We start from the raw sequence: 22788 nt of genomic DNA, 5'->3' as shown, positions 1-22788 counted from the left end.
GAAGATTGGGGTAGATGTAGTTCCTTTAGAACAATTTAACACCAAAGATCTTTACAAATGACAATGGAAACATGTTCAGCATCTTGCCAATTCATTTTGGAGCAGGTGGAGACAAGAGTATCTTGTTACATTACAAAGTCGTCACAAATGGCAGATAAGCAGACCAAACATTCACGTTGGAGATCTGGTCTTATTGAAGGACAAACTTGTTCATCGAAACGAATGGCCATTAGGTCTTATTGTTAAAGTTATACCAAGTGATGATGGAAAAATACGTAAAGTAGAAGTAAAGTAGAAGTAAAAACCTTCACCAGGCCAATTACAGAACTAGTACTACTTCTATCTCACAAGGACTGTGATAATACAGCTGGTTGAAGACTACAGGGGACAGTGTCAGCCCTGCTACTAATCAAGATTTATCATGTGAAAACAACATGGACTTATGTTTGCAATTGCATTTGGTATGTTTTCTCTCTTTCTTTGTCTTGCAGATCTCATGGATAGACTTCAATCAACATTTTTATGTTTATTGTTTATTTGATTTATATAGTGGTATCTACAGATACCAGACGGGGAGTGTTCTGTCCATATAGTCATATGTACATCTTTAAATGCTATTTTAGTTCTTGTGCTCCCTCTAGTGTTATGTTTTATTATTGTATTCAATTTAATGTATATTCTATGTGCTACCTCTGACCTTTTTGAGGTCACTTCCTGCCTCCATTTTTGTTTCACTTGTGTGTGTAAATTAGTTTCACTTTCAATGTGTAAAGTTTGCTAGAACTTTCTGCTAATAGCTTTGCAGAGGCAAATTCTTTTTACCTGGTAATTACCACTTCTGGAACCTCAGAATTCTTGTTTTGCAACAATAAAGCTTGAAGGATTCATAAATCTCTGCTGTGGAATTTGTCTGAGTTAAGCTACTGCTGGATTCTGCTAACTGTAAGTAGATTGCATGTCTAACTTTCCATCAGAAGGCAGTCATCTTGCAAACAGTAGATTAAAACAGAATAATCCCTTTATGGCCAGAAAAAGTGGAAAAACCTAACACCTTCATTTTCAACCTAACATTCTCAAGTGCGCTAATCAGACATGAAAATATGAATATTTCACATTTCAATATTCTTCACATAGCAGAATATGTTCTATTTATTCATAAATATATATTTCTTCATATTTTTGATAGTATTTTGGTACAATATATATCTATACCTATATATATATATATATATATATATATATATCATTTTATATAGGAATATCTATTTAAAAATACATAGAACATATTCTGCTACGTGCAGAACATTGTAATTTGAAATATTTAAAGTAAATTTTAGGCCAATTGTAATCTAGCCCAAATTTTTTAATGATCAAAAAGCATAGTGATATTGATTCCTTTATGAGTCCATAAGAATATTTTTATATCCACTGACAACAGTTGCCTTTTGATCATTAATAAGAATTAAATAATAATAGTAATTATTATATAACAGTCAGAGAAAGAAAACAATAACAGTACAAAACAGAAAATACAGGGAGTGCAGAATTATTAGGCAAGTTGTATTTTTGAGGATTAATTTTATTATTGAACAACAACCATGTTCTCAATGAACCCAAAAAAACTCATTAATATCAAAGCTGAATAGTTTTGGAAGTAGTTTTTAGTTTGTTTTTAGTTATAGCTATTTTAGGGGGATATCTGTGTGTGCAGGTGACTATTACTGTGCATAATTATTAGGCAACTTAACAAAAAACAAATATATACCCATTTCAATTATTTATTTTTACCAGTGAAACCAATATAACATCTCAACATTCACAAATATACATTTCTGACATTCAAAAACAAAAGAAAAACAAATCAGTGACCAATATAGCCACCTTTCTTTGCAAGGACACTCAAAAGCCTGCCATCCATGGATTCTGTCAGTGTTTTGATCTGTTCACCATCAACATTGCGTGCAGCAGCAACCACAGCCTCCCAGACACTGTTCAGAGAGGTGTACTGTTTTCCCTCCTTGTAAATCTCACATTTGATGATGGACCACAGGTTCTCAATGGGGTTCAGATCAGGTGAACAAGGAGGCCATGTCATTAGATTTTCTTCTTTTATACCCTTTCTTGCCAGCCACGCTGTGGAGTACTTGGACGCGTGTGATGGAGCATGTTTTTCTTGAAGGATGCAGACTTTTTCCTGTACCACTGCTTGAAGAAGGTGTCTTCCAGAAACTGGCAGTAGGACTGGGAGTTGAGCTTGACTCCATCCTCAACCCGAAAAGGCCCCACAAGCTCATCTTTGATGATACCAGCCCAAACCAGTACTCCACCTCCACCTTGCTGGCGTCTGAGTCGGACTGGAGCTCTCTGCCCTTTACCAATCCAGCCACGGGCCCATCCATCTGGTCCATCAAGACTCACTCTCATTTCATCAGTCCATAAAACCTTAAAAAAATCAGTCTTGAGATATTTCTTGGCCCAGTCTTGACGTTTCAGCTTGTGTGTCTTGTTCAGTGGTGGTCGTCTTTCAGCCTTTCTTACCTTGGCCATGTCTCTGAGTATTGCACACCTTGTGCTTTTGGGCACTCCAGTGATGTTGCAGCTCTGAAATATGGCCAAACTGGTGGCAAGTGGCATCTTGGCAGCTGCACGCTTGACTTTTCTCAGTTCATGGGCAGTTATTTTGCGCCTTGGTTTTTCCACACGCTTCTTGCGACCCTGTTGACTATTTTGAATGAAACGCTTGATTGTTCGATGATCACGCTTCAGAAGCTTTGCAATTTTAAGAGTGCTGCATCCCTCTGCAAGATATCTCACTATTTTTGACTTTTCTGAGCCTGTCAAGTCCTTCTTTTGACCCATTTTGCCAAAGGAAAGGAAGTTGCCTAATAATTATGCACACCTGATATAGGGTGTTGATGTCATTAGACCACACCCCTTCTCATTACAGAGATGCACATCACCTAATATGCTTAATTGGTAGTAGGCTTTCGAGCCTATACAGCTTGGAGTAAGACAACATGCATAAAGAGGATGATGTGGTCAAAATACTCATTTGCCTAATAATTCTGCACTCCCTGTATAACATAAAATTGGTGTTGCCGTCAGTCCTTATCACTACATATCTGTATTACATCCTATATTATAAAAGACAAGTGTTTGTCTGAAGCCGTCATGCGCAGTACAGACAAACACTTGGCCTTAGACAGCTGATCGATCGCACGCGCAGGGGTGAAACACAGCAGCGCGAGGACCGGGCAGCACAGCTGATCGCACGCGCAGGGGTGAAACACAGCAGCGCGAGGACCGGGCAGCACAGCTGATCGCACGCGCAGGGGTGAAACACAGGAGAGAGAGGACCGGGCAGCACAGCTGATCGCACGCGCAGGGGTGAAACACAGGAGAGAGAGGACCGGGCAGCACAGCTGATCGCACGCACAGGGGTGAAACACAGGAGAGAGAGGACCGGGCAGCACAGCTGATCGCACGCGCAGGGGTGAAACACAGGAGAGAGAGGACCGGGCAGCACAGCTGATCGCACGCGCAGGGGTGAAACACAGGAGAGAGAGGACCGGGCAGCACAGCTGATCGCACGCGCAGGGGTGAAACACAGGAGAGAGAGAGAGAGAATGAGAGAGAGAGAATGAGAGAGAATGAGAGAATGAGAGAGAGAATGAGAGAGAGAATGAGAGAGAGAATGAGAGAGAGAATGAGAGAGAGAATGAGAGAGAGAGAGAATGAGAGAGAGAATGAGAGAGAGAGAGAGAGAGAGAATGAGAGAGAGAATGAGAGAGAGAATGAGAGAGAGAGAGAGAATGAGAGAGAGAGAATGAGAGAGAGAGAGAGAGAGAGAGAATGAGAGAGAGAATGAGAGAGAGAGAGAGAATGAGAGAGAGAGAGAGAGAGAATGAGAGAGAGAGAGAGAATGAGAGAGAGAGAGAATGAGAGAGAATGAGAGAGAGAGAGAGAGAGAGAGAGAGAATGAGAGAGAGAATGAGAGAGAGAGAGAGAATGAGAGAGAGAGAGAGAGAGAGAATGAGAGAGAGAGAGAATGAGAGAGAGAGAGAATGAGAGAGAGAGAGAGAGAGAGAGAGAGAATGAGAATGAATGAGAATGAATGAATGAGAATATTACATATAACACAACACGGCCCGTGTGAACGGGCTTTAGGACTAGTTAGCCTATATTTTAATACAAGTGAAAATAAACACCTTCTTATTCAACAATAGCCCAATCACACACACGTAAGTAGAATTACATTACCGCTAAGGGTATAAAAGACAGTAAAAATCTATAGTCAGGTTGTCACCTATAAATAGAATTAATAGCCATTAGACAGTCAAATATTACATCTGTTTAGCTCACCAAAAGAGATTCAAAACTTTTATAGCTATCCCAGTAAAACATCATATCATGATATAAAGCCAGTTTTCCCAATTTGTAACAGCGAAATAAAAGACCTAATTATCTTATCCATCTGTCTTTACAAAATGGCCAATACTTTCGGAGAGCAACTAAAAAGGACAAAATTATTACCAAGCTATTTCAACCCCCACTGGGAACTTGACTACTGCTTGCACTTTCTGGTTTACATAGGTTTTCTTAGTTAGGTGTCTGGAGCACTACATGGCAAGATATAGTTCTGTCATCTAGTGTTGTCACGCTGCTCCTCCGCTCTGTTGTGGCTGTTGCCATGGACGCAGGCGGTTCTCTTGCTAGGGATGCAGCAGTGTTTCTACAGCAAGGTGATGACGTCATCACCGCCCGCCCTGCCTTCTGATGCTGGTCCAGATGCCCCCCTTGGTGCGAATCCTATCCTATGTAAGTGCCTCAGTCATTCTCACCTGTGCCCAAGTATAAATGTTACTGTGTGTGCTCCTGGGTGCTGTTTCTTTAACTGGATTGCTATATCGTTACTGAACTCTGCTTGTCTGACCACCACTCTGCTTGCTTAACCCCTAAAGTGCTGGATTTCTATACTGTTGCTGAGCTCTGCTTGTCTGACCACTCTTCCTGCTTAACCTTAAACTGCTGGATTGCTATACTGTTGCTGAACTCTGCCTGTCTGACCACTCTGCCAGCTTAACACCTGAATTGTTGGATTGCTATATAGTTACTGAACTCTGCCTGTCTGGTCCTTCTATTGGTTTACCCCTGAACTGTTATACTGCTGGATTTCCTTTTGTTGCCGACTCCTGTCTGTTCCTGGTCCTTCTATTGGTTTACCCCTGAACTGCTATACTGCTGTATTGTCTTCCTGTTACCGCTAAGGACTACCCTGCCTACTGTGAGTGCTGCTTTCCTCATTTTACAAACTCTCTCTGTCCTGGGATATTTCTATCATTCCACTTGATGCTGGGATAAGAAGACTACTGGCACAGTTTGGTCTGATAGAGGAATATCCCACGAGCATTACATTATACTTGGGCCATGGACCCAAATGAGTTTCAGGGTGCCAGGAATCAGACTGATTTATTAATAGCAAAAAAAAAAAGTCCACAAAACAAATAACAAGCCAGGAATCAAAACCAGAGCTGGTAGTCAGACGAGCCGAGTCAGGAGCCAAAGCGAATAGTCAGACGAGCCGAGTCAGGAGTCAAAGTGAGTAGTCAGACGAGCCGGAATCAGGAACAAGGAGAACAGCAGAGTCAGGAATCAGGAACCAGGAGGGACGTCAGACAGCCAGGTAATACACAGGAGCTCTCACAAACACGTCTGAGACAACGCAAGTGCAAAGCATACTGAACAGAGGCCCTTTAAATAATAAGTGATGACATCACAATTCTGAGACTGCATCCTGTCTCACACTGACGATGTACACCAGTCTGGCCATAAAAGGAAGTGCAGGAAATGAGCAGCATCACACAGTATGCACCAGAGTCAGCAATAGAGGTGTAAGATGGCTGAGGGAAGCACATGGCAAACAAAGCAGGGAAAAAACCCTGACAGTACCCTCCCCTCAATGACCCCTTCCCCGCGGGAGGACAAAAGGCTTATTGGGGAAACGGGCATGGATGCACGGAGGAGGGCAGGAGCATGAACATCAGAGGAGGGAACCCATGAACGCTCCTCCGGACCGTAGCCCCTCCAGTGAACCAAATACTGTACGCGGCCCCTGGACATACGAGAGTCAATAATGCTGCTGACCTCATACTCCTCATGGTTGTCAACAAAGATAGGACGGGGACGAGGCAACACAGTGGTAAACTGATTACAAACCAATGGTTTCAAGAGGGAGACATGAAAAACATTGGAGATGCGCATTGCAGGAGGAAGGTCAAGAGCATAGGCCACAGGATTAACCCATCGGAGTATTCAAAGAGGACCAACATAACAGGGAGCCAGTTTATTGGAAGGCACACAAAGGTTCAAGTTGCGGGAGGACAGCCAAACTCTCTCACCAACCTGGTAGGAAGGCGTGGGCAGATGCCTATGATCGGCCTGGAACTTTTGGCGCTGCATAAAACAATGAAGGCAATCCTGAATCTGCACCCATGTGGAACGGAGTTGCCGGAGATGCTCCTCCAAAGCCGGAATACCCTGAGACATGAATGAATCGGGCAACAAAGATGGTTGAAACCCATAATTCGCCATGAACGGGGATAACTTGGAGGAAGCATTAATAGCACTACGAGCAAACTCTGCCCAAGGTAACAGTTCAGACCAATTATTGTGGTGATCTGAGACATACCAATGGAAGAACTGTTCCAGAGCTTGAGTAGACCGTTCCGCAGCCCCATTGGATTGAGGGTGATATGCCAAGGAGAAGGAAAGCTGGATCCCCATTTGAGCACAAAAGGAACGCCAAAATCTGGAAACAAACTGGCTACCCCAGTCCGACACTATCTCCTTGGGTAACCCATGTAAATGGAAGACCTCCCGGGCAAAAATTGAAGCAAGCTCCTGAGCGGTAGGCAATTTCTTCAAGGGAATGCAATGTGACATTTTAGAAAAACGGTCAACCACCATAACGATAACAGTATTGCCATTGGAAACAAGGAGCTCGACAATGAAGTACATGGAAAGATGTGTCCAAGGACGCTCACCATTAGCAATAGGTTGAAGACCCACAGGAAGACGTTGAGGAGTCTTATTCTGTGCACAAACTGAGCAGGAGGCAACATACGCAGCAACATCAGAACGAAGACCTAACCACCAGATTTGTCAAGTGACAGACCAAATAATTTGGTTCTTGCCTGGGTGACCTGCGGCTTTAGGATAGTGGTAAGAGTGCAAAAGTTTAGTTCGAAGATTCTCAGGTACAAAACACTTACCACTAGGTTTCTCAGGAGGTGCTTTGGTTTGTGCAGCCAGGATCTCCGCCCCCAAGGGAGAAGTCAAATTAGTATGTATGGTAGCCAAAATATGGTCAGAAGGTATAACTGGAGTAGGTACAGACTCCTTGGACAGAGGCGAAAATTGTCGAGAGAGGGCATCGGCCCTTACATTCTTACTACCAGGCAGGTAGGAGACCACATAATTAAACCGAGACAAAAATAGCGCCCATCTGGCCTGTCGGGGCGACAAACGTTTTGCTTCAGATAGATAAGTTAAATTCTTGTGGTCAGTAAGCACAGGCACGCTAGTACCCTCGAGAAGATGCCTCCATTTCTTGAGTACCAAAATTATGGCCAGTAATTCCCTGTCGCCAATTTCATAATTGCACTCCGCTGGAGACAATTTCTTAGAAAAGAAACCACACGGATGTAAGAAACCGTCAGGCGTAGGACGTTGAGACAAGAGGGCACCTACTCCAGTCTCAGACACATTGACCTCAAGAACAAAAGGCAGGACAGGGTTAGGATGAGCCAGAACTGGAGCGGCAGCAAAGGCAGTTTTAAGACTATCAAAGGCCTTAATGGCAGTAGGTGACCAATGGAGTGGATCATTCTCTTTACTGGTCATGTCTGTGATAGGTTTGACCAAGGAAGAAAAGTTTTTAATAAACTTTCTATAGTAATTGGCGAACCCCAAAAAACGCTGAATAGACCGAAGACCAACTGGGCGAGGCCACTGCAAAACTGCAGATAACTTGTCAGGATCCATGGAGAACCCTGCAATGGAGATAACAGAACCTAGGAAGGTTACTTGAATCTGATGGAACTCACATTTCTCGAGTTTACAAAACAGGCCGTTCTCACATAGTCTCTGAAGAACCCGTGTAACATCAGAACGATGAGCCTCAAGTGTGGGTGAGTGTAAGAGGATGTCGTCTAAGTACACCACAATACACTGTTGCAACATATCTCAAAGGACATCATTAATAAATTACTGGAAAACAGCAGGAGCATTACAAAGGCCAAAGGGCATTACAAGATACTCATAATGCCCGCTCCTGGTGTTAAATGCTATTTTCCATTCGTGGTCCTCCTTGATCCTAACGAGATTGTACGCTCCTCTCAAATCAAGTTTAGTAAAGACTGTAGCTCACTTGAGATGGTCAAAGAGTTCCGTAATGAGCAAAATAGGGTAAGCATTCTTAATGGTAAGATGATTAAGACCCCTATAATCGATGCATGGTCTTAACTCGCCACCCTTTTTCTTCACAAAAAAGAAGCCAGCCCCTGCAGGAAAGCAGGATTAGCGGATGATCCCCTGCGACAGAGCATCGGCAACATACTCCTCCATAGCACAATTCTCCGCAACAGACAGAGGGTAAACCTGGCCCCGAAGAGGAATGGCTCCGGGTTGCAGGTCTATGGCACAATCGTAAGACCGATGAGGAGGCAACGTACCGGCACGCACCTTGTCAAAAACGTCTAGGAACTCTCTGTACTCCTCTGGCAATTGAGATACCGAAGAAGTGCACAAGACTTTAACTGGTTTCCAAAGACAAGTGGAAATACAATGCGGAGACTACGACAAAGTTTCGGACTTGCACCAGTCGAGACTGGGATTGTGCTTTTGGAGCCAGGAATAACCCAGAACAACCGGAAAATGCGGAGAGTTTATCACCTGGAACTGGAGGGTTACAAAATGGAGAGCCCCAACAGCCATGGATAACGGAGCAGTTTCGTGAGTAACGAGTGCGAGCTGAAGGGGCCTGCCATCAATGGCGTGCTTTGATACAAAAGCGCTGTCAATGAAATAGCCCGCAGCACCGGAGTCAACAAGAGCCTGGGTGACTATGGAGGAGTCTACCCAGGAAAGGACAACCGGACAACCGTGACCAAAGGTTTCTCCTTTAGCGGTTCCGGGGACGAGGATAAACCACCCAAGGACTGCCCCTGACAGGACCTTAGGTGCGAGCGTTTCCTGGCCGTGTAGGACAAGACTTCAAAAGGTGGCCCTGTAACCCACAATAGAGGCAGAGCCCGTCCATCCTCCTAAAGGCCCTCTCCGCCGTGGAGAGACGCGTGAATCCAAACTGCATCGGCTCAGCAGTACCTGGTGACTCGGGACCAGGAGGCATGGGAGGAGAGGGAGGCATGAGTGGGAATGAACACGTAGGAGACAACGGAAGAGGAGGCTTCCACAAGCGCTCCTTGAAAGAGGGCCTCTCACTTAGTCTGATGTCAATTGGGATAAAAAAAGACACCAATGCCTCGAGATCTTTTGGTAAATCTCTGGCAGCAAATTTATCTTTAATCGCATCAGAGAGCCAATGAAAAAAGGCGGCAACAAGGACTTCATTGTTCCAACCTACCCCTGCGGCAAGCGTACGGAACTCAATGGCATACTGAGCAACAGATCTTGTACCTTGCTGAATGGACATGAGTCGTTTAGCAGCAGAGGAGGAGCGAGCCGGAACATCAAATTCCCTTCGAAAGGAGGCCACAAATTCAGGGTAATTTGAAATCACAGGTTTATTAGTCTCCCACTGTCAGGGTTTTTTCCCTGTTGTGTTTGCCATGTGCTGCTGGCAGCCATTTTACTCACCTCTCTTCCTGACTATGGTGCATTGTGGGGGATGCTGCTCAATTCCTGCACTTCCTTTTATGGCCAGACTGGTGTGCATCATCCATGTGAGACAGGATGCAGTCTCAGAATTGTGATGTCATCACTTATTATTTAAAGGGCCTCTGTTCAGTATGCTTTGCCTTTGCGTTGTCTCAGACCTGTTTGTGAGAGTTGCTCTGTATTACCTGGCTGCCTGACGTCCTTCCTGGTTCCTGATCCCTGGCTTGTTCCTGAATCTGCTGTTTTCCTTGTTCCTGATTCCGGCTCGTCTGACTATTCGCTTTGGCTCCTGACTCGGCTCGTCTGACTACCAGCTCTGGTTTTGATTCCTGGCTTGTTATTTGACTTGTGGACTTTTTATTATTTTTTGCTATTAATAAAGGTGTGATTATTTTTGCACTTCTCGTCTCAGTCTGATTCCTGGCAACCTGACATTACGCAAAGGCCAAGCATATTGAACAGAGGCCCTTTAAATAATAAGTGATGACATCACAATTCTGAGACTGCATCCTGTCTCACATGGATGATGCACACCAGTCTGGCCATAAAAGGAAGTGCAGGATTGAGCAGCATCCCCCACAATGCACCATAGTCAGGAAGAGAGGTGAGTAAAATGGCTGCTAGCAGCACATGGCAAACACAACAGGGAAAAAACCCTGGCAGTATACTCCGACGGGTTAATCCTGTGGCCTACGTTCTTGACCTTCCTCCTGCTATGCGCATCTCCAATGTTTTTCATGTCTCCCTCTTGAAACCATTGGTTTGTAATCGGTTTACCACTGTGTTGCCTCGTCCCCATCCTATCTTTGTTGACAACCATGAGGAGTATGAGGTCAGCAGCATTATTAACTCTCGTATGTCCATGGGCCATGTACAGTATTTGGTTCACTGGAGAGGCTATGGTCCGAAGGAGCGTTCTTGGGTTCCCTCCTCTGATGTTCATGCTCCCGCCCTCCTCCGTGCCTTCCATGCCCGTTTCCCCAATAAGCCTTTTGTCCTCCCGCGAGGGAGGGGTCGTTGAGGAGAGGGTACTGTCAGGGTTTTTTCCCTGTTGTGTTTGCCATGTGCTGCTGGCAGCCATTTTACTCACCTCTCTTCCTGACTATGGTGCATTGTGGGGATGCTGCTCAATTCCTGCACTTCCTTTTATGGCCAGACTGGTGTGCGTTGTCTCAGACCTGTTTGTGAGAGTTCCTGTGTATTACCTGGCTGTCTGACGTCCTTCCTGGTTCCTGATGCCTGGCTTGTTCCTGAATCTGCTGTTTTCCTTGTTCCTGATTCCAGCTCGTCTGACTATTCGCTTTGGCTCCTGACTCGGATCGTCTGACAACCAGCTCTGGTTTTGATTCCTGGCTTGTTATTTGACTTGTGGACTTTTTATTATTTTTTGCTATTAATAAAGGTGTGATTATTTTTGCACTTCTCGTCTCAGTCTGATTCCTGGCACCCTGACACCCACAAGAGATTAGCCCAGGCAAGAGCTGTGTCAGAGAGTAACGAGATGAGAAATTCCACCTTAGCTCTGTCAGAGGGAAACGCCTGAGGTAACATCTCAAAGTAAATGCCCACCTGGTTCAAAAACCCTCTGCACTGATTAGGATCGCCTCCATATCACTGAGGTAGAGGTGCAGAACCGGACATGCTCCTGGTAGGACTAGGTGCAGCAGCGAAAACAGGAGCAGCCATAACTTGCGGGACACTTTGGTCCAAATGTGCAGTGCGAGTCAGCAGGGTTTGCAGGGCTAGTGCAAATTGATCCAAGCGGTGATCCTGTTCATCCATCCTGGAAATTATGGCAGGTAAAGGTGGATTATTAGCACCATCAGGATTCATGGCCCTTGCGTAATGTCAGGGTGCCAGGAATCAGACTGAGACTAGAAGTGCAAACATAATCACACCTTTATTAATAGCAAAAAATAATAAACAGTCCACAAAACAAATAACAAGCCAGGAATCAAAACAATAGCTGGTAGTAAGACGAGCTAAGTCAGGAGCTAAAGCGATTAATCAGACAAGCCGAGTCAGGAGCCAAAGCGAGTAGTCAGATGAGCCAGAATCAGAAACAAGTAGAACAGCTGAGTCAGGAACAAGCCAGGGATCAGGAACCAGTAGGGACGTCAGACAGCCAGGTAATACACAGGAGCTCTCACAAACAGGTCTGAGACAATGCAAGGGCAAAGCATACTGAACAGAGGCCCTTTAAATAATAAGTGATGACATCACAATTCTAAGACTGCATCCTGTCTCACACAGAAGATGTACACCAGTCTGGCCATAAAAGGAAGTGCAGGAAATGAGCAGCATCACACAGTATGCACCAGAGTCAGCAAGAGAGGTGAGTAAAATGGCTGCCAGCAGCACATGGCAAATAAAGTAGGGAAAAACCCTGACAATGAGGTAGCAAGAGCAGTCTCTCTTCAGGGACAGATGCTGGGAACCCATACCATGCACTTGCAGAATTTGGATTCTAAACTAGAGGCTATAACCACTATGCTCTCCTCACTGGTTGCAGAGAAGAATGCTGCTCCTGTTGTTACACAGCCAGTCCCTGCTGCTAGTGCTGCAGCTTCTTCTCCTGCTTCTGGAAGTATACCCCGGATCTCATTACCTGAAAAGTATGATGGTTCTACCGACTGTAGGGGTTTTCTTAACCAGTGCAGGCTGCACTTTTGCAATGATCCTCACACCATCCAGTCTCATCAGTCAAAGGTCACTTTTATCATTTCTTTATTGAAAGACAAGGCCCTAGCCTGGGTCTCTCCCCTTTTGGAACAGAGCTCTCAACTCCTGAACGATGCTGATGCCTTAATTTCTGCTTTATTTTCTGCGCATCTGCTGCAGAGTATTCTCTCTTGGATCTCCGCCAGAGCAATAGATCTGTGGCAAAAAACACCATCAAGTTTCACACTTTGGCACTTGAGACCAGTTTGGATGGCAGTGCTCTCAAGGAGGCCTTTAAGAGAGGTTTGTATGAGCGCATCAAGGACGAGCTTACTTATCGGGATGTTCCTTTTTCCCTGGAGGAATTCATAACACTTTGTATCAGTCTAGATTCTCGCTTTCAGAAGAGACAATCTAAGAGAGACAGAACTTGTAGAACCCTTCCCTCTCGTCCTCCTACCCGTATCTAAACTATCCTCTTCCCCTTCAGCACCTCCACTTACCTCTGTAGAGGAACCCATGGATCTCTCCTCCCTCAAGCCCACATAATCTGAAAGACAGAGAAGAAGGAGATTGCGACTGTATTTCTATTGTGGTTGCAATTCACACGAACTTAAGAATGGTGATATTCTGCCGGGAAAAGCTAATGCTTAGAGGATAAAACTGGGGTACCTCTAAGCGTGGTCTCTACTAAATCCCCTCACTGCTCTCGGATCCTGTTACCTGTGACCCTTACCTTCCTTCAGAATTCTGTCCATACTCAAGCATTCATTGATTCAGGGGCAGCTAGAAATTGTCTTGATCACCGTTTTATGATTCAGGCAGGGTTGCCTCTCCTGCAGAAAAAACTATGTCTCAAAATAACTACTCTGGGTGGCACTCCCCTTAGATCAGGGTTAATCCGTTTTGAATCAGCACCCCTAACCCTGACTGTGGAAGTCCTTCATACCGAACAGTTGTAGTTCGATGTCATTCATTCACCAGCACAGCCTGTCATCCTTGGTCTTCCTTGGCTTCGTATACACAACCCGCAATTCGACTGGACTGAGGGACAGTTAGCCTCCTGGGGTACTTCCTGCTTCCACCCCTGCCTGGCTAAAGTTCCTCCACTGCGCCACGTCACCATTGCCAGCCTACAGTCCCCTTCAAGCCTTCCCTCAGTATATGCAGATTTTACAGATGTGTTTGAAAAGAAAGCAGCTGATGTGCTGCCACCCCACCGTCCTTATGACTGTAAAATTGACTTCTTTCCTGGAGCCCCACTTCCTAAAGGGAGGACCTATCCGCTCTCCAAAGCTGAAACCAAGGCCATGGAGGATTATATTCAAGAAAACCTAGCTAACGGTTTTATTCGCCCTTCCTCTTATCATGCCGGGGCTGGCTTCTTTTTCGTCAGTAAGAAGGATGGTGGGATCAGACCCTGTATCGATTACAGAGCCCTAAACAACACCACTATCAAGAATCACTATCCTATTGCTCTGATAAATGAACTATATGATTCGCTCCAAAATGCTCGCTACTTCACTAAGTTGGATCTTCGTGGGGAGTACAATCTTATTTGTATCTTTCCAGGGCATGAATGGAAGACTGCCTTCAACACAAGATCAAGACATTATGAATACCTCGTAATGCCTATTGGGCTGTGTAATGCCCCTGCAGTCATCCAAGCATTTGTCAACAATGTCTTCTGTGACCTCCTCAATCGCACTGTCGTCTATCTGGATAACATCCTTATTTTCTCCTCCACTCTTGAGCATCATGAATACGTGAGACAGGTATGTCTTCGCCTCAGAGACAATTCTCTCGTAGCCAAACTGGAGAAATGTGAGTTTGACCAAGTTCAGATCCAGTTCCTTGGCTATGTCATCTCGAAGGAGGGTTTTGCCATGGATCCTTCCAAGCTCACCGCAGTTCTGGAATGGTCGCAACCCACCTCATTAAAAGAACTACAGAGATTATTGGGGTTCTCCAATTATTACCGCAAGTTTATAAAGAACTTTTCTCAAATAGTTGCTCCACTCACTGAGTTGACTAAACGGAACAGAGACTGCAGAAATTGGCCTCCAGAAGCAGTGGATGCCTTCTAGGGCTGCAAATAACTATTATTTTCATAATTGATTAATCGGCCGATTATTTTTTCGATTAATCGACTAATCGGATAAAAAAAGAAATCAATAATAGTTTCCTATATTCTAAATAAAATCCACATACTGAATGTTACAAATATAAACTTCAGACTAAAACTTTACATTATCACAACTGTTTGTCCAATTTTTAAGCAGCAGAGCACAGTTTTATAATTAAACAAAACAAAAATAAAAAACTGTTTGAAAAGAGGTAGTACTAGAGAGAGTTAGACTATCACTGTTAATAACATTCTGTTATTCACTCTTTCAGAAACTTTTCATTGAAATGCAAAAATCTCAACATGTCCACATGCTTCTGGCTAAGGCTGGTTCTCTGTTTGCAGCTATATTTCCTGCAGCAGAGAAGAGGTACTCAGATGGTGTTGAGGTGCTTGAGATGCATAAGTAGGGTTTTGTCAATTTTACCAAAGTGGGATATTTATCTTTAAAGCTCTTCACCAATGCAAAGTGTTTTCCACCTTGGCAAGGGTCCTCTCAATAAAGTAACCATTGACTTCATTCTAACATAAAAATATCTTAAATATCCATATGCAATAGTAAATAACCAGCTATAAGGTTAGGGGAAAATATCTAGTCCGCTCTAAAAATAACAGATATATACTTATAAAGGTTGAATCTGGTACATATTATCACAATTTATTAAAAATATAAAAAAACAAATCAAAAGCGCTAAGGACTATATATCAATAACAGGACAAAGCCTTACAAATTTATTTATACAGTACATATAATCAGCAATAGCAAGCAATACGCTAATAATTGTGCAAACAGATAATAGTGCACATCAATTTAAATAACTCCCATCAATCTAGGGGCTAGGTGTAAATAACAAGCTTGGCACTATATCATGAAAAGCATAGTTCCAAATTACCTGATTTAATATAAACAATCCAAATGATGACTATTATATCTGGGTTGCACATAAGCCAGGGGTAGTTGTAAACTTATACTGTCCTGAAAAAGTGAAAATTAGATGTCTGTAGACGTCCTTTAGGCTAAGGACATACAACCATAAAACACAATACCATGTGCAGTAGTTCATTGGAGTGAAGCAGCTGGTGTTCTGCACAGACCAACAAATTGCAAACCAACTAATTGATTATGAGATTCTTGACAACTATTTTCATAATCGATTATTAGTTGCAGCTCCTGTGCTCCGCCATCCTGATCCTGACCTGCAGTTCATTTTAGAGGTTGATGCCTCCGAGATTGGAGCTGGAGCAGACTTAAGCCAAAGGGATCTTTTAACCTCCAAGTTGCAACCTGTAGCCTTTTTCTCCAAACGTTTTACTCCTGCAGAAAAGAATTACGATGTGGGTAATCGTGAACTTTTAGCCATTAAGATGGCCCTGACTGAATGGCGTCATTGGCTAGAGGGTACCCCCAATCCCATTCAGATACTCACTGACCACAAAAATCTGACGTACCTAGAGACTGCTCATCGACTCAATCCTTGACAGGCCAGGTGGGCCTTGTTCTTTTCCCGTTTTAACTTTGTAGTCTCTTATCTTCCTGGCTGATGCCCTCAGTTTAATGACTATTCTGAAGCTCCTATTGAACACATTATACCCCTCCTGTGTAGTTGCTCAACTTAAAGGGACACTCAAGTCAAAAATAAACTTTCATTATTCAGATAAAGCATGCAATTTTAAACAACTTTCCAATTTACTTCCATTAACAAAAAGTGCACAGACCTTTTATATTTACACTTTTTGAGTCACCAGCATCTACTGAGCATGTGCAAGACTTCACAGAATATACGTATATGTATTTGTGATCGGCTGATGGCTGTCACATGATACAGGAGGAGTGGAAAATTACATAACTTTGAAAATTGTCAGAAAAAAAATCTACTAATTTGAAGCTCAGACTAAGTGCTATTGCATTGTCTTGTTTTCATTCATTTATTGATTGTGCAAATCTACTGTATTTACTGGTCCTTTAACACCTATAATGGACAAACTAGTTCACAGGTGGCAACTAAAGCCACACGGGTACCTGTAAGAGGCGCCAAAAAAGGAATTAAAAATACTGTATAAAATTGTATATGGTATATAAAGAGAGGGTCACAAAATATGGAATGATCAGAAAGATGAGTGTAAATAGGTTTAATTAACGCCAATGGTCATAGGCACAGACACATATATGTTATGATTCAGAACATAAGTGGCCTAATGGTCTAGATAGTATAAACTAGCATGCAGTATATAAGGTCACAAATTAGCATACAATATATAAGGTCACAAACCCAAGCTAGTTGGCATACAAATACACATCTGTACATGTGAACAGATGGATCAGATGAAGAGTCCAAAAGTGACTAAACAAGTAAGGAAGTCCTACTAGAAAGATTTTGTGCAGTCTCAAAACACAGATCCAAAGCTGAAGGCAGCTCCTCTAGAGTGTCACGCCACAACACAGGATATGATGATCTATAAAAGAGAAGATAGAGGTCGCCACATGGTGCAGATCAGACTACTCCACAAAAAATTATGGTAGATATTAAGAATCTTACTCACGAGGTAAAAGCACTAATGTGCAATATAAGCGGTCCGGAACCAACAGGTCATCCGGTAGACCCAATGGTAAATCAATCGACAGATGGAGTCCTCGTCCCACCAGGGGGAGTCCGGAGATCCCAGGAATAAATGGAATGAAAGAGACTTCCCAATAATGGTTTAGGCAGCAGAATGAGAGTGATAACATTTATTAAAATAGTTAAAAACAACAGCAACGTGTTTCTCAGTGTCACAGCACTGTTTCATCAGGCTATACAAACAATCTCATAGCTGCCATATTTATATCTAAATTCAACCAATCAGGAGAGGTATCAACTACACACCCATCAGTTCATACCAAATTGCATATGGATAATGAAATATATATAACCACAGTCAAAAAAATAAAACTTTTTTTCGTTTCTCCAAGGATAACAGAATGATACTCAAAATACTATTAATAAATATAAAATCTCATTGTACTTGCAAACATAATTAATTCATATGAGGTGTTCCCTACAATCTATTAAAAATGGTAAGTCCCAAACGGTGAGGTCAGAGCAAACAAAAATATTGGGTCGATTAAAAAGATCACTATTTATCTGTTCATCTTGTTCGAGTTTTTGTTAAAAATATCGTAATGACAGGGAGGGGGGCGTGGTTTATGATGGGAATAGAGGCGTGGCAAATGACGCAATGCTACCCAGTAAAGTCTATACTGATTTAGGCGATCACTGTGGAGGAAATGGTGATAACCATTGCATGTAGCGTATATTAAAAACTGGCCATAGTCTCTTGTCTGTCTAAGTAACACACATAGCGTAATTTATATGTGGCATATCTAATCTAATACGTCATTCTCAAGAGAGGGAAGGGGAAGGGAGGGTGTTGAAGCCACAAACCAATCATTGAAGCCACAAACCATACTATGATTGGTTTGTGGCTTCAACACCCCCCCTCCCCTCTCTTGAGAATGACGTGTTAGATTAGATATGCCACATACAAATTACGCTATGTGTGTTACTTAGACAGACAAGAGACTATGGCCAGTTTTCAATATACACTATATGCAATGGTTATCACCATTTCCTCCACAGTGATCGCCTATATCAGTATAGACTTTACTGGGTAGCATCGCGTCATCTGCTGCACCTCTATTCCCGTCATAAACCACGTCCCCCTCCCTGTCATTACGATATTTTAAACAAAAACTCTAACAAGATGAACTATATAATTATTAGTTTTTGTAGCGAACATATATTGGCGTCTTGAATACGGACACCATTTCAAATTGCAGTAGTGGTCTTTTGACTCTGTCAGATAAATAGTGATCTTTTTAATCGGCCCAATATTTTTTTTTTGCTCTGACCTCACCGTTTGGGACATACCATTTTTAAAAGATTGTAGGGAACACCTCATATGAATTAATTATGTTTGCCAGTACAATGAGATTTTATATTTATATCTATTTTTATTAATTATATATTAATAGTATTTTGAGTATCACTCTGTTATCCTTGGAGAAACGAAAAAAAGTTTTTATTTATTTTACTGTGGTTATATATATTTCATTATCCATATGCCATTTGGTATGAACTGATGGGTGTGTAGTTGATACCTCTCCTGACTGGTTGAATTTAGATATAAATATGGCAGCTATGAGATTGTTTGTATAGCCTGATGAAACAGTGCTGTGACACTGAGAAACACGTTGCTGTTGTTTTTTAACTATTTTAATAAATGTTATCACTCTCATTCTGCTGCCTAAACCATTATTGGGAAGTCTCTTTCCTTCCATTTATTCCTGGGATCTCCGGACTCCCCCTGGTGGGACGAGGACTCCATCTGCTGACTACCTCATCACTGAGCCTACCGGACCTCCACTTGTTCCTGGGATCTCTGGATTCCCCCTGGTGGGACGAGGACTCCATCTGTCGATTGATTTACCATTGGGTTTACCGGACGACCGGTTGGTTCCGGACCGCTTATATTGCACATTAGTGCTTTTTACCACGCGAGTAAGATTCTTAATATCTACCATAATTTTTTGTGGAGTAGTCTGATCTGTACCATGTGGCACCCTCTATCTTCTCTGTTATAGATCATCATATCCTTTAACACCTCTCTACTTCAAAGACTGAAACGTGCCCAGTCTAGAAAGCCTCCTGAAGCCCCTGTGGCTCCTGATATCTTCTTTGTACCTCAGAACCTACGCACCCCTGTGCTATCCTGGGCTCATGACAGCAAACTATCAGGACATCCTGGTTTGACAAGAACCTTTAAGCTCCTGTCCCAACATGTATAGTGGCCTACCATGAAGTCTGACTCTCAGGATTATGTTAAAGCTCACTGACACTCATCTCAAGCCGCAGCAGGCTATCAACCCCAGCTCTTCCCTATTGGTTCATGGCTCAGTTCCTGCTGCTGACCGTCATTTCACTGACCTTGCTACCCATTGGCAGCATATATGCTCTCAGTTACGTTCAGCTGTTTCCAGATACAAGAAGCATGCTGACCATCATCGAGCTACTATTTGTGCTTTTGCTGTTGGTGAGCGAGCCTGGGTCTCTACTCGACACGTTCGCTTATGTCAGCCTTGCCACAAATTGGGTCCTCGTTACATCGGTCCTTACAAGGTCCTCAAAAGATTATCTCCTGTTGCCTACATAGTGGCTTTACCCAGAGCCCTACACATTCATCCTGTCTTTCACATCTCTCTGCTCAAGCCCTATGAGATTGCCAGGATCCTGGACTCCAGGTACAGGTGAAGGCAACTCCAATACCTCGTGCACTGGAAGGGTTACTCTGTGGCAGATCGTTCCTGGGTTCCTGCCCGTCGTGTACATGCTCCTTCTCTGATCTCCAGGTTTTAATGCTGCACATCCCACTAAGTCTATATAGGGTCCCAGAGGTACCCTTTGAGAAGAGGGCTCTGTCACACTGCTCCTCCGCTCTGCTGTGGCTGTTGCCACGGACGCAGGCGGTCCTGTTGCTAGGGATGCAGCAGTGTTTCTACAGCACGGTGATGACATAATCACCGCCCGCCCTATCTTCTGATGCCGGTCCGGATCCCCCCTTGGCGCAAATCCTATACTATGTAAGTGCCTCAGTCACTCTCACCTGTGTCCAAGTATAGGTGTTACTGTATGTGCTCCTGGGTGCTGTGTTTCTTACTTTAACTGGATTGCTATATCGTTACTGAACTCTGCTTGTCTGACCACTCTGCTTGCTTAACCCCTAAAGTGCTGGATTGCTTTATCGTTACTGAACTCTGCTTGTCTTACCACTCTGCTTGCTTAACCCCTAAAGTGCTGGATTACTATACTGTTGCTGAACTCTGCCTGTCTGACCACTCTGCCTGCTTAAACCTTGAACTGCTGGATTGCAATACTGTTGCTGAACTCTGCCTGTCTGACCACTCTGCCTGTTTAACCCCTGAACTGCCGGATTTCTATACTGTTGCTGAACTCTGCCTGTCTGACCACTCTGCCTGTTTAACCCCTGAATTGTTGGATTTCTATACTGTTGCTGAACTCTGCCTGTCTGACCACTCTGCCTGCTTAACCCCTGAATTGTTGGATTGCTATACAGTTACTGAACTCTGCCTGTCTGGTCCTTCTATTGGTTTAACCCTGAACTGCTATACTGCTGGATTGTCTTCCTGTTACCGCTAAGGACTACCCTGCCTACTGTGAATACTGCTTATGTCATTCTGCTCTGGGATATTTCCTATCATTCCACTTGACGCCTGGATAAGAAGACTACTGGCCAAGTTTGGTCTGATAGAGGAATATCCCACGAGCATTACAAGTGCTCTTTCAAATTTATATTTTTGAAAAACTGCTTCCATATAGGGCTCCAGACACATGGACATGCCTGAGCTTTTTTCAACAAAAGATACCAAGAGAACAAATAAAAAATTAATAAATAAATTAGAAAGTTGCTTAAACTTGCATGCTCTATCTGAGGGCAATATTACAAATGGATAGGTAATTACCGCTCCAGCTTGAGTGTTAACTTCGCTAGAAGTTAATTTTTTTGCGTCCGTTGGGTAGCGCATATGAGCCTCAAAATCAAAGAAAAAACGAACACCTATACTCGCAAAAAATAAGAAAAACAATACCAAGAACCTCAAGGTTTCACTCACCATCTTGAATCCCGCTCCTTAGGGGGGCACCGGCGGGACCACAGCTGCAAGTGGTCCATAGCGGCATTTGTCCTCTTCTCCGGCAGTAGTGGTCCTCTACTCCATGCCGGTGGTCTTCTTCTCTATGCTGTTGGTCCACTTCTCTTGCATTCCCCTAGGGTGGTCCACTACGGCATCTTCTTTTCTTCCACCCGATCCTTCTTCATGCTGTCCCTGCAGCACACTCAAGTTTGAATGCACGTTCCACCTTTTACAGGGGTAATCCTTGCATTTCTATTGGCTGATTTTCCAATTCAAATTAGCCAATAGAAAGAAAGCTTTTTCTATTGGGTGATTTGAATTGAATTAGAAAATCAGCCAATAGAAATGCAAGAACACCCCTATAAAAGGGTGAAACCTGCATTCAAACCTCAGTGTGCTGCGGGGACAGCATGAAGATAAATCGGATAGAAGAAAATAAGCCCCCTACTCTTTTTTTGGGGGGTTACTTTAGTTTTAGCATAGGGTTTTTTAGAAGGACTTTAGTTTTAGTATACAGCTTTTTTATTTTTGTGGAAATTTTTTTTAAATTCATGTCTTTTTTTATTTTTTGTGTACTTTTTTTTCTTTAAACTGTTAGTGGTATTTTATTTATTGAGGGGTTATCTGTTAGAAAGTTTATAGAGTAGGGGGTTTATTGCGATGAGGGTTGAGGTGGTATAGGGTTTAAGTAGTGAAGCAGGGATTTTGAGATGGGGGTTGTGGCAGTTTAGATGTTAAGTAGTGCAGCGAGGGCTTTGCAATTTAGGGTAAAGTATAATGTAGGTAATTTTTCATTGTTATACTTTATTTTAATGTATTTATTTTGTGTTTAGGGCAACTTTTTTTAAGCCCAAACCCTTTGCCTTTCTGCGATCGCATTTACTTTCAACTTGTAATATTGTAGTATTAACGTTACCGCTCAACTTAGGGTTAGAAATCTTTTTTTTTTTTTTTTTTCCACATCTGCAAATTACAAAATCTGAAAGTTCAAGTAATACACTTTTTTTTAAAAAAAAACACTTTGGGCCACATTATAAGTGGAGTGAAAAATATTGCTTTCGCTAAAGTGATATTTGCGCTCCACTGTGTAATACCAGCGCACGCAAACGCATTGCATGGAAGCACGCTTTCGTAGGCTCCAATGGGAAGCTCTAATTCCTACCGCAAGCTCGCAGTAGCAATAACCAGCCATTGTAATGGCTGGGTATTTATTTTGCGGCAAATTTGCTCGTTTGCAGGAGTGTGATAAATTAGCGCTACACTTGTAATCTAGCCCTTACTGTTTCTTCAAAACTAAGGTTCCATAAAAATAAAATTTACATTTGAATTTGTGCATCAAACGGGTCCAAAGACTGCCTATAATTGAGGGCTGGATTCAGTCATTATACATTGAATCATATCAGCCAATCGCACAGCA

This window comes from Bombina bombina, chromosome 1 (genome assembly GCF_027579735.1).
Source record: "Bombina bombina isolate aBomBom1 chromosome 1, aBomBom1.pri, whole genome shotgun sequence".
Classification (NCBI taxonomy): Eukaryota; Metazoa; Chordata; class Amphibia; order Anura; family Bombinatoridae; genus Bombina; species Bombina bombina.
This window is presented reverse-complemented; position numbering follows the sequence as displayed.